Genomic DNA, 13771 nt, shown 5'->3' on the forward strand with positions numbered 1-13771 from the left:
AGTCCTGATTGTGGCGCTCACCTGCACGGCGCCAAACACGCATACGACCATCATTGGCACCAAGGCAGAAGCGACTCTCATCGCTGAAGACGACACGTCTCCATTCGTCCCTCCATTCACGCCTGTCGCGACACCACTGGAGGCGGGCTGCACGATGTTGGGGCGTGAGCGGAAGACGGCCTAACGGTGTGCGGGACCGTAGCCCAGCTTCATGGAGACGGTTGCGAATGGTCCTCGCCGATACCCCAGGAGCAACAGTGTCCCTAATTTGCTGGGAAGTGGCGGTGCGGTCCCCTACGGCACTGCGTAGGATCCTACGGCCTTGGCGTGCATCCGTGCGTCGCTGCGGTCCGGTCCCAGGTCGACGGACACGTGCACCTTCCGCCGACCACTGGCGACAACATCGATGTACTGTGGAGACCTCACGCCCCACGTGTTGAGCAATTCGGCGGTACGTCCACCCGGCCTCCCGCATGCCCACTATACGCCCTCGCTCAAAGTCCGTCAACTGCACATACGGTTCACGTCCACGCTGTCGCGGCATGCTACCAGTGTTAAAGACTGCGATGGAGCTCCGTATGCCACGGCAAACTGGCTGACACTGACGGCGGCGGTGCACAAATGCTGCGCAGCTAGCGCCATTCGACGGCCAACACCGCGGTTCCTGGTGTGTCCGCTGTGCCGTGCGTGTGATCATTGCTTGTACATCCCTCTCGCAGTGTCCGGAGCAAGTATGGTGGGTCTGACACACCGGTGTCAATGTGTTCATTTTTCCATTTCCAGGAGTGTATGTTTATGACTTACAAACAGCTGAAGATCAAAAATGGTTCAAATGGCTCTGAGCACTATGGGACTTCTGAGGTCATCAGTCCCCTAGAACTTAGAACTACTTAAACCTAACTAACCTAAGGACATCACACACATCCATGCCCGAGGCAGGATTCGAACCTGCGACCATAGTGGTCGCGCGGTTCCAGACTGTAGCGCCTAGAGCCGCTCGGCCACCCCGGCTGGCAAAAAGCTGAAGAGCATTTGTGTTTTGTTATTTGGCAGGTGTGCCAACTCCCAAAAAAAATTCCCCCAAATTTAAAATCTTCACTCTAAAAAATGTAGTGCCGCTTTATCTTCAAAACAAGAGCTAATCTGTCATTTTTATGGAGATTTTTGAATTCAGCAGATGGAAATACATGTAAATGTACTATTTTTAAGCCCGAAACATTTTCATTGTTGCCCAGTGTTATTAACTGTTTGCTGCTATCTGGCAGTAGCATAGAAGGGAGTCGATATTCCTCATAAACAGTTCAGAAAATAATTTTAGTTTTAAGGACAAGTGGGGGCCACGGTTCGAAAGCAGACATTAAAGGTAAAGATGGCAGCGTAGTAGCCACAAGCCTCGCCATACTTACCACATTTCAAGTCCCAGACTAAGCGAAAGAATACCGCTACGTTAGAAGCAAAAGAACACGTGGCGAATGAAGCAAGGAGGACTTAAGATGTTGATTAAGACAAGTACCGGTAATGGAAAAATGGTAAAGCCGTGTGGCTAGGGCCTCCCGTTGGGTAGTCCGTTCGCCTGGTGCAAGTCTTTAGAGTTGACGCCACTTCGGCGACTTTCCTGTCGATGGGGATGAAGTGATGATGATAAGGACAACACAACACCCAATCCCTGAGCGGAGAAAATTTCCGACCCAGCCGGGAATCTAACCCGGGCCGTTAGGTATGATATTCCGTCGCGCTGACCACTCAGCTACCAGGGGCGGACAACACAAGTAATAAAATCATTCTTTCTTTTAAAGAAGTTTAGTGGCATCGAACATAGTGCTTCATGAGAGAAAACAATTCTGAGTATGTGTCTGAGGATCAAGGCCTTGTACAGAAGTGAAACGCGCATTATGGGAAAACCGAAAAAGGAAAACGTCAAAGCGTTTTAGATCTGGTATTACATAACAACGTTGGGAATTAAATTAACTGTTAAGAAATTATGAGATTCTCCGCAGAATCAAGAAAAGGAATATGAGGAAAATACTGTAGTAACTATAAGATCGAACAGGACCATATTTCAAGTGCGAGGACGTCAGTGAATAGGATATGGGTACAAGAGAGAGCCATAGATGACAAAAACGGTGAGGGACGAGAGCTATTAGAATATTACCAAACATAATAGAGGATGTTTGGTTTAAGTGCTATTCTGTGATCAGATTAAGAGATTGACATGGGACTGGAAATTGTGATGGGATGCATGAATCCAGCTAGGAGACTGAATAAAAGACAAGTAAGAAAGGAACCACAATACAGGCAAAGCATTGCCCGGTTGGCAACATATGATGTACTTCGCCTCATCGCTTTGCTCATGCTCATAGAATTACCTTCTCGCTTGCGCGCGCGCTCGCATGTGTGTGTGTGTGTGTGTGTGTGTGTGTGTGTGTGTGTGTACCCATTTTCGTTTTCTATCGTATACCCTCGCAAATATTTATTGTAAATGAGAAGAAAATTGCTACATACAAGTGAGAAAGCGGATCATACGGAAAGTAGTCACAAGAAAGATAAAAACGCTCCCGTTTTTAATGTTCGGGCGAGTTAGAGAGAGAATGCAAATTCTTTCAGACGACAGGAATATACAAGTTGGCACCCCAGACCTGCGTACGTTCTTTTTCTTTCTCCAGACCTACCCGCTTTGCTGATTAGTTGCAGCCGTGACCAAAATGCAGCACGTTGCGATTATTGTGTGAGAACCTTCGCAGACCGAAGCTGAGGGCTCCCGGGAGAGGAGTAAATTACCCGGGCGGTACTCCGATAAGCTAGCAGGTTGGCAACACTGTAGATTGCCCACGGGGTGCATTCATTAAGTCGCGCGTGCCTGAATCCACATTTATTCGCCACTAAATGCAGAGACATTGTATGTGTTTGTGTGCGCGCGCATTATGGGCACGGCTACATCCTGCGTACCAGCTCACAGGGCAGTACGAGATAAATAACCCGAGTTAACTCCTGCACATCGGTATCGTAAGAGAAGATGTCTATGTCTATTTGTCTACTGCACGTTGCTGTACTGCGGTCACGACTGACAAGTCCCTGTTTTGTATAATCAAGAGAAAAGAAATCGGACTATCAACATGAGATGCGGAGAAATTTATTCAACGTTCCGCTTTTACAGCATTAATTGCGAGAAATGTGGGTTGTTCTCGTGTTAGTAACTTCCCGGATTAGACTGATATCTCAGAAGCCTATTTAACGTCCCAATTACTCGTTAGGGTAATTTTTTCATTGTTTGATTTGCAGTTTTATTTTTTTCAGTTTGTTCCATCCTTAATTTTCATGTGGAGTCTAGTCTAAGCTACGTCGTAAACAGTATCAAATGGCGCGTCTCCTGGTCATCAAACCAAGTATATTCCAGTAGATTCACTGACGCATTTGCAATTACAGGAACAAATGACAATGTATATCCACATTACCAGATCAAAATTTTCTGCAACTTTCTCGTTTATTTGTATAACTTTTCAGTTTTCGCCTCCAACAGACTGAGGAGTATTAAAAGAGTGTTTTAATATCTTTTAGCAATAAATATTATATAATATCTGTAATTCTTTCACTGACAGAATGTGAGTACATCTCACTTGTCTTAGAGTAATGAGTAATACTAAAGAATAGAACAAGAGATTTGTAAGCTCTTGAATGAACTGCACTACCAGTGGATTCTTCCTACGTGTTCGTCCGTCGTCTGCCACCCCTACAACAAAAAATGGTTCAAATGTCTCTGAGCACTATGGGACTTAAAATCTGAGGTCATCAGAGCACTAGAACTTAGAACTACTTAAACCTAACTAACCTAAGGACATCACACACATCCATTCCCGAAGCAGGTTTCGAACGTGCGACCGCAGGATCCCCCTACAAGTTTTATATGATTTTCCACCTTAAATCGTTTCCGTCACATATTACTATATAATTTTTGGTAGTGACTGTTTCATCATTTATCGTGATAATTGAACAATCATGATATTTCCGACTGTTAATGTGTAATACAATACTTTTTTGTCGAAGATCAACTACCAGTCATTAGATCAAATGTCGAACCTCTCCTTTCACTACAATTTTTTGATTTTTCGTCTTTTATATGTACAATTGCCTCCTGGAGCTCTAGCTGTTATACGCCAGCTTATGTTTAAATTGACGTACAGGGTGGTCAGAAACAGTCTGAAAAGCTTGTAGGGGTGTTGAAGTTACGAAAAAAATTCGATAAGTTGAGCCGTTTCCGAGTTATTTAGCATTGAAGTTAGCTATTCAAGTCGTCGGGCGCACAGATTCGAGCAGTCTGCTAGAGGCTGTGTCGCAGTTGGTTTTCTCAAACCAAACAAACGCAGCTTTTGCTCACCTACACAATGTGGTCAAAGTATCCGGACACCTGGCTGAAAATGACTTAAAAGTTCGTGGCGCCCTCCATCGGTAATGCTGGAATTCAATACGGTGTTGGCCCACCTTTAGCCTTGATGACAGTTTCCACTCTCGCATACGTTCAATCAGGTGCTGGAAGGTTTCTTGCGGAATGGCAGCCCATTCTTCACGGAGTGCTGCATTGAGGAGAGATATGAATGCCGGTCGATGAGGCCTGGCACGAAATCGACGTTCCAAAACCTCCCAAAGGTGTTATATGGGATTCAAGTCAGGAGTCTGTGCAGGCCGGTCCATTACACGGATGTTATTGTCGTGTAACCACTCCGTCACAGGCGTTCCATTATGAACAGGTGCTCCATCATATTGCAAGATACAATCGCCATCCTCGATTTGCTCTTCAACAACGGGAAGCAAGAAGGTGCTTAAAACATCACTGTAGGCCTGTGCTGTGATAACGCCACGCAAAACAACACCCCTCCATGAAAAACACGACCACACCATAACACCACCGCTTCTGAATTTTACTGTTGGTACTACACACGCTGGCAGATGACGTTCACCGGGTATTCGTCATACTCACACACTGCCATCGGATCGCCACATCGAGTACCGTGATTCGACACTGCACACAACGTTTTTCAACTGTTCAGTTGTCCAATGTTTACGCTCCTTAAACCAAGCGAGGCGTCGTTTGCCATTTACCGGCGTGATGTGTGACTTACGAACAGCCGCTCGACCATGAAATCCAAGCTTTCTCACCTCCCGCCTAACTGTCATAGACTTGCAGTGGATCCTGATGCATTTTGGAATTCCTGTGTGATGGTTTGGATAGATGTCTGCCTACTGCACATTACGACCCACTTAAACTGTCGGCGATCTCTGTCAGTCAACAGACGAGGTCGGTCGGTACGCTTTTGTGCTGTATGTGTCCCTTCACGTTTCTACTTCACTATCACATCGGAAACAATGGACCTTCGGACATTGGGAGTGTGGAAAACCTGCGTACAGACGTACGACACAAGTGACACCCAATCACCTGACCACGCTGGAAGTCCGTGAGTTCCGCAGAGGGCCCCATTCTGCTCTCTCACGATGTCTGACTACTGAGGTCGCTGATATGGAGTACCTGGTAGTAGATGGCATCACAATGCGCCCAACATGAAAAACGTGTGGTTTTGGGGGTGTCCGGATACTTTTGATCTCGTAGTGTAATTACCTTGAGTTAAAGTACCCAGTATGAATGTAATCTAACTTGCCCCAACTACTGCCTGATTTGTGACGAATCAACCACAACTGCTAAATCTTACCCTGTTTTCTCAAGTCCTCTATCTGATGAAAAGTGTGCGAACCCTATTAGTGGGAAGTAATGTGAGGTGTGTCCGCACTTGGTTTTCATGACCGTTGGAACTCAGCTGGAGACTATTTAAGTCAGGTGATTGAATGTCTGTGGAGGAAAGACAGCCCATACTTCCTCTAGATCCAAAACCATAGACGGTACGGGTTGGACGCTGGGGTCTGGAGCGAAGCCAATGTTCTAATTCTTCCCAAAGGTGTTCCATTGGTTTCAGGTTGGGACTATGGGCAGGCTGGTCCATTTCCAAAATGTCGTTGTCCACAAACCATTGCCTCACGGATGCTACTTTATGATCGTCATGCTGTTACAGTCATCGTCTGCGAACCGTTCCTCTATGTACGCAGTACACAATGTTGTAAAATTGGTTCATATCCTGACGCATTTAGCGTTTTATTAATCGCAACGCCCTAACTGTAAAAAAAAGGAAAAAAAAATACAGTAATACCATGTCCCCTTTACTTCACTGTTGGCGCTTCGCTTGAAGGCAGATGATGTTCTCCAGGTATTCGCTTAAACCAAATTCTTCCATCGAGTTGCCACAGGGTACAGCGTGATTCCTCACTCCAAATCACTCGTTTCCTGTTATCCATCGTTATACATCACCTCAAGCGTCGCTTAGCAATGACTTCAGAATTGTGTTCCTTAGCCGGCCGCGGTGGTCTAGCGGTTCTGGCGCTGCAGTCCGGAACTGCGGGACTGCTACGGTCGCAGGTTCGCATCCTGCCTCGGGCATGGGTGTGTGTGATGTCCTTAGGTTACTTAGGTTTAAGTAGTTCTAAGTTCTAGGGGACTTATGACCTAAGATGTTAAGTCCCATAGTGCTCAGAGCCATTTTTTTGTGTTCCTTACGAGTAGCTGCTTGACCATTGTACCTCATCCTGTTCAACTCCCTAGGCGTAGCCATTATGTTAGGTGGACTATAGGTAGCACCTTGATAACCACGAATGATACCTTCCACTAATTTGATGTGACATTTTTATAATAATCGTCTGTAATGATCGACGGTCCCTGTCTGTAAGTACATGATGTACGCCAGGTGTGGTTTAGCTGTGGCTGTTACTTCACGTTTTTATTTCACAATCACGCCACCAACATTCGAGTCGGGCAGTTTTAGAAGCATTGAAATGTCTCTGGTGAACAGTCGAGTAGGGTAGCTTTAGAAAGGTTGAAATGTCGCTGATGGATTTGTTATTCAGGTCACATCGCTTGATTAACTTACATTCGAAGTCGCTGATCTGTCTTGGCCGGTCCATTGTGCTGCCACTGCTTTCCACTGATAGTACAATATTTCACACATCCATTTATTCGCAGATCCGCTTTTCGTGATATCTAATGGTCGATTCGGCACTACACAGGACTGTCGGATACCTTTGATTAACTAAACTAAACCAAACTTCTCCCGCACAGGCCATGAATGTCCAAAGGTTGAGAGGTGGCATGAGCCCCCTCTCATATTTCTATCTTACGGTTTTCCTCTCTAATTGCATGCAGTGAAAAGTCGCTATTCCTTCACACGTGGACTTCCCACGCAGCTTCTCTCGTCACCCGGGTGGTCCGGTGACAGGCGGGCTCTGCTGATCTGGAAAGCGTTAAGCCGACGGGTGTGAGGAAGTCGAGTGAATGCTTTGCAGACGCTGACATTGTCAAAAGACACACCCGGAGGGGTCTGAAGTAGCGGCTGGGCTAGAGGTTCCGTTACTTTGCAGAAACTTAGCGAAAACACTTTCTGGCGGGCTAACAGCGAGGCGTGGGAATGACTTGTGTACCCAGGCAGTTGTGGCGGGAAAATTCCCGCGCTTTCTGCCACATAGTAACTGTGATTGGCTTGCTCAGGGCATAGCGCCGTGACGTAGCAAAATCAGCGCAGAAATTGGCGCCAAGAATCTCCATTGGTGGAATGGTAGTGCTCCGGCAATAGATTGGAATTTTCCGCCGGTTTTCGAGTTGCTGATTGGAACGTTTAACCACGGCCACTGTCGTGGGGGTGGGAATGTTGTGTGTTTGGGCTGTATGGGTGCTCTAGGTAGTCGGCTCTCGCCTTTCGGTCGAGGACGTCGAAGCAACCAGCCATCGCCTCCGGTACGCCAGATCGTGTTCTGGCAGTTAAGAAGACAGTTTGGTAATGTATGTCCGCAGCACCGGCAGATAGGGATTTTCCTAGGTGATAATCAGAGCTCAGCAGAGCTCGCCTGTTCGTCTTTTTCTAACTTTGTTCTGTCTTGAGTAGCAGCAATTAATGTTGGGTTAGCTGTGTGTCTCTCTTAAGATTTGAGTGGCAAGGAATTGGCTCCACATACCACTTCGTCTTAAACCTCACAATCTAGTTTAGGGACAACTTCACCTTCATAGCGTTTGTTTGAGTATCCAATTTGAGCCAATTTGATGTATTATAAATGTTTCATGTGTTTTTGTTTATTATTTTGTGTTTAGTCTTAATAAATCATATTGTTATTTTGGACAGAACTTTCATTCTGTTAATCGGTAGAGCAACCCCATCATTCCTCACTATGTTAATGAAACCTTCGTTTATTTAACTTATTTATCAAATTAAATTATTGCAGGTGCCAAACCCTCTTCTACTCCATTGGCAGGGTTGATTAGAGTCAGTTTGCGTATTTTTTTTTTTAATCCTTGTGCAACAGCAAAAGTTGGAGTTAGAATAGGGGGGGCTTAGAGCATCATTTACATATGGAGATTCTAGAAGAATTGAGTGTTAAATACATTGCTAGCCCCGGCACCTCGCAAGGTACCGACTGGACGCCGTGTCATCTTCAGCCCACAGGCGCTACTGGATGCTGATATGGAGGAGTATGTGGTCAGCACACCGCTCTCCTGGCCGTATGTCAGTTTCTGAGACCGGAGCCGCCACCTCTCAACCAAATAGTTCCTCACTTTGCCTCACAAGGGCTGAATGCACTCCGCTTGCCAACAGCGCAGACCGGATGGTCACCCATCCAAGTGCTAGCCCAGCCCGACAGCGCTTTACTTCGGTGATCTGACGGGAACCGGTGCTACCACTGCGGCAAGGCCGTTAGCATACCTTTGATTAGAAAGTGTATTATGCAAATAATGCTTTTGTACTGAACCCAATTTTGATGGAAGTGGAGGACTGGGCATTAATTGTCGAGGCTGAAATGAATGAAAAATCGTTACTTCTTTAAACAGTTCTAAGTAATAAAAAGATCAAGCTCTCCGATATGGCCAGCACCGGCTGGATGATGGGAAGATGGAAGGCGCCCTCTCGGTTCTGCTGGCGGAATTCTGAACCTCGGTCGAACCTCAGAGAGTCATCCCACAGGACCGGCTGGTGAGACTTGACCTTGGCCGAAACTGCAACACGCTGCGGCAGCACCCCTGAAACTATCACTCAGTTGCTGCTTGCGCCCTGTAAGTGATTTAGTGTAGACTAAATATCTATCGCCAAACATGACGAAAACAAGAAAACTTAGTATTCCCTTAAGGGGAGGCGGAACGATGAAAATGACAAAATGAACGTTTTTTGGTTTTTTCATTATAAAATTATTTGGAGTTTTCTGAATAAAACAAATCAAGTTTCACCCTTCTAAGTGAATTCTAAGTGTGTTTTTTATCGCTGAAAAGTTGACGCGCCACGTAAACGGTTGTAGCGACTTGGTGTGTCACCTCTGACGGCGCCGCTCGCTGGCTACATGCAGGGTATCTGTGCGGAATTAGTGTTTCGTTTTCCATCGTTGTATGGCTTTATCTCTGTGACAAGTGACTGTTCATATCGGTAAACATAAACGCTATACTGTGTGTGTTGACTTCTGGAGTTTGCTTTTTGTTTAGCTGTTCAATTTTTCGTGTTTGACGAATTTTGCTCGTACCTGTTTTACGTATTTGGTTTGTGGATGTCAGTATACCCCTTTCAGCAATAGTGTTTATGAAAAGGCATAATGAGTGGAATAAGAAATCTTTCTTTGTTTCGAAGGGAGATGCTGCTCAGACTGCTTCACCGACTACTCCAAATGAATGTGATAGAACTTCTTCCAGCAAGAAATTTTGTGACAGCAGAGAAAAATTTGAAAACTATGAATGTGACAGTAATGATGTGAATTAAATAATTAACATTTCCTTGCTCTCTAATATTTTGAAACATAATGTACACTCCTGGAAATTGAAATAAGAACACCGTGAATTCATTGTCCCAGGAAGGGGAAACTTTATTGACACATTCCTGGGGTCAGATACATCACATGATCACACTGACAGAACCACAGGCACATAGACACAGGCAACAGAGCATGCACAATGTCGGCACTAGTACAGTGTATATCCACCTTTCGCAGCAATGCAGGCTGCAATTCTCCAATGGAGACGATCGTAGAGATGCTGGAGGTAGTCCTGTGGAACGGCTTGCCATGCCATTTCCACCTGGCGCCTCAGTTGGACCAGCGTTCGTGCTGGACGTGCAGACCGCGTGAGACGACGCTTCATCCAGTCCCAAACATGCTCAATGGGGGACAGATCCGGAGATCTTGCTGGCCAGGGTAGTTGACTTACACCTTCTAGAGCACGTTGGGTGGCACGGGATACATGCGGACGTGCATTGTCCTGTTGGAACAGCAAGTTCCCTTGCCGGTCTAGGAATGGTAGAACGATGGGTTCGATGACGGTTTGGATGTACCGTGCACAATTCGGTGTCCCCTCGACGATCACCAGTGGTGTACGGCCAGTGTAGGAGATCGCTCCCCACACCATGATGCCGGGTGTTGGCCCTGTGTGCCTCGGTCGTATGCAGTCCTGATTGTGGCGCTCACCTGCACGGCGCCAAACACGCATACGACCATCATTGGCACCAAGGCAGAAGCGACTCTCATCGCTGAAGACGACACGTCTCCATTCGTCCCTCCATTCACGCCTGTCGCGACACCACTGGAGGCGGGCTGCACGATGTTGGGGCGTGAGCGGAAGACGGCCTAACGGTGTGCGGGACCGTAGCCCAGCTTCATGGAGACGGTTGCGAATGGTCCTCGCCGATACCCCAGGAGCAACAGTGTCCCTAATTTGCTGGGAAGTGGCGGTGCGGTCCCCTACGGCACTGCGTAGGATCCTACGGTCTTGGCGTGCATCCGTGCGTCGCTGCGGTCCGGTCCCAGGTCGACGGGCACGTGCACCTTCCGCCGACCACTGGCGACAACATCGATGTACTGTGGAGACCTCTCGCCCCACGTGTTGAGCAATTCGGCGGTACGTCCACCCGGCCTCCCGCATGCCCACTATACGCCCTCGCTCAAAGTCCGTCAACTGCACATACGGTTCACGTCCACGCTGTCGCGGCATGCTACCAGTGTTAAAGACTGCGATGGAGCTCCGTATGCCACGGCAAACTGGCTGACACTGACGGCGGCGGTGCACAAATGCTGCGCAGCTAGCGCCATTCGACGGCCAACACCGCGGTTCCTGGTGTGTTCGCTGTGCCGTGCGTGTGATCATTGCTTGTACAGCCCTCTCGCAGTGTCCGGAGCAAGTATGGTGGGTCTGACACACCGGTGTCAATGTGTTCTTTTTTCCATTTCCAGGAGTGTATTATGCCAAGTTTGCAAAGAAAGAGGACTGGAATTGAAAATAACTTCACACATTGGTTTGGCATGTAAAATGTTACTGAAGTGTACAAAATGTGCTGCAGAAATTTCGTTTTCTAATTCTACCAGTATTCCTCGTAGTGGTAATAGTGGAAAGAAGGTGTATGATAAGAATGTTAGGCTAGTGTATGGCTTGCGTTGCATTGGCAAGGGCAGTGCTGCAGGGACAATGTTATGTGGAATTATGAACGTGCCAAAACCACCAACCAAGTTTGGATTTTATAATGAATTGGTGGGATCTTCTGCTGAAGCTATTGCTCAAGCAACAATGAAGAAAGCAGTTGAAGAAGTTGTGACAGATAATGGGAATTGTAGATATTTAACTGTTGCTTTAGATGGATCATGGCAACATAGAGGTCATAAATCTCTAAATGGAGTTGCGACAATTACCAGTGGAGACAGTTGCAATGTAATTTATGTTACTATTCTCTCAAAACATTGTAGATGTAAGGGCAGTACCAAGGACGAACATAGTGATAGCTTTGAAGCAAATTTTCATGGCACGAGTGGAGCGATGGAAGTAGAGGGAATGAAAGCAATTTTTTCCAGTTCACAGTTGTATAATTTACGATACACTAACTATCTAGGAGATGGTGATTCTAAGGGGTATAAAGCTGTAGAGGAACTCAAACCTTATGGCAATGAAATTCACATTAAAAAACAGGAGTGCATTGGACATGTGCAGAAGCGCATGGGGGCTCGCTCGCGCAAGCTAAAGCAGACATTATGATCCCAGAAGCTTAGTGATGGTAAGACCCTTGGAGGAACTCCATCACAACTCTTGCGACCTGCAGCAGCCAAAACTTTCATTTAAGGCACGATTCATCAACCCACAAAACGACGAAACTGAAGTATATACTGGTTTCGCCGTGTCTACAGTAAAATATGAAACCATTTGCGTGCAACTCATTCCAAGCAACGAGTGGCGCAACCCAATGCCGTCGTGTAAACGAAGCTTAACAGTCTCGCCACATAAATTTCGTAATTGTTTTGTAGGTTTGGATTTCCCTAGGTTCTCTGTCTCAGATCGCACAGATGGAAAATATATTCGTCTTACACGAGCTTTGTCTGCAAGATGAGGCTCATTACACGTCTATCCATCAATGCGATAGTATTCCTAGTTAACATTTATTAATGTGTTTCTTTCAGGAACTTCTCAACGAAATTCCCGTTGCGCTTGCGAAAGGGCTACCATTGTCATTGAAATTTCCGGGTCAGACTGCGTTATCAGGAAGTAATATCTGGAAATTTGTTAGAGATCTGGGTAAAGCCTGTTTTAGAATGCTAACTGAGTATTTAGCTTAATTTGTCGAGACGTTAGTAGGCTTTCAAGTGAATTTAATTTAATTTCGAGTCGGAGAGGGAAATTTTCACTTGTACTTCCCTCGCATTTACGTTAATAGTAAACTCGCGTGGATGTCGAAGCTAAGAGAACTTCAGTGGGAATAACTAAGAATTTGCGCTGTAAAATTGTCGAGTGGGACCTGGCAAGTGTATTGTTTTGTTTTCTTTTTCATTTTCGCGATTAGTGAGTATTTTTGCCGACTTAGACTCATAGTAATTTGCACTACGTTTATCAAGCTCACCACTCATTTTTATTTGCAGTTGAGTAGGAGAGGAGACTGTCATTTTCGGCAGTAAATGTACGATTCCTCATCTCATTCTAGTTGTGGTTCGGAACCGATTACCGCCTAGTGATCACACGGTCATTGTGATTTAACCGAACAGGGTGTGTAAATGTTACAGATTTATTGCCGTTTCATGACTGTACCTCCACAATGATAGATTTCCGACTTGTGGTAATCTGACATTTTTTACTTTTTTATTTATTTATTTATTTGCACTCTGTGTGTAATATGTTCTAGCTTTCGTCCTTCACCTAAGAACATAAACATTCAAACTAACAGTAGGATCAAGTCTTAGGAATCTACCACCAACGATCAGTAATGAATCATTCTCTCTTTAGTAGTCACTTGAACAGGGCGGCGAAATACATCTGAGCCGGAAAATATCTGATGCACTTTAAGACAGGCAGCTCAAATTAAAGCATCTGTCCCAGGTGTAGATGGTGTAACTAGGATTGCCTGTTTTAAGGTGCATGAAATATTTTACGGCCTGTTTTATTTTGCCTACTCTGTACACCAGTATGGATGGATGTGTGCAAAGCAAGCTGTCTGCCATTCTTCAATGGTAACTTTCGAACTACACTGACAGAAAAAAATCACATCACTAAGAAGGACTTGCGCGACACAAAACGAAAGTTTGCATGCGTGTTTGTACATCTGAAACATGATGTGTATTCTAATTTCGCACCAGTCGCATAAAAGTGGCTCTAGTAGCCCGACTATGAGGATGCAAATCAGATTTGCTTTAAATAAACACTATAACGATAACGAATGTTAGGCTGCTTTAAGATTGGACA

This window comes from Schistocerca cancellata, chromosome 3 (assembly GCF_023864275.1).
Source record: "Schistocerca cancellata isolate TAMUIC-IGC-003103 chromosome 3, iqSchCanc2.1, whole genome shotgun sequence".
Classification (NCBI taxonomy): Eukaryota; Metazoa; Arthropoda; class Insecta; order Orthoptera; family Acrididae; genus Schistocerca; species Schistocerca cancellata.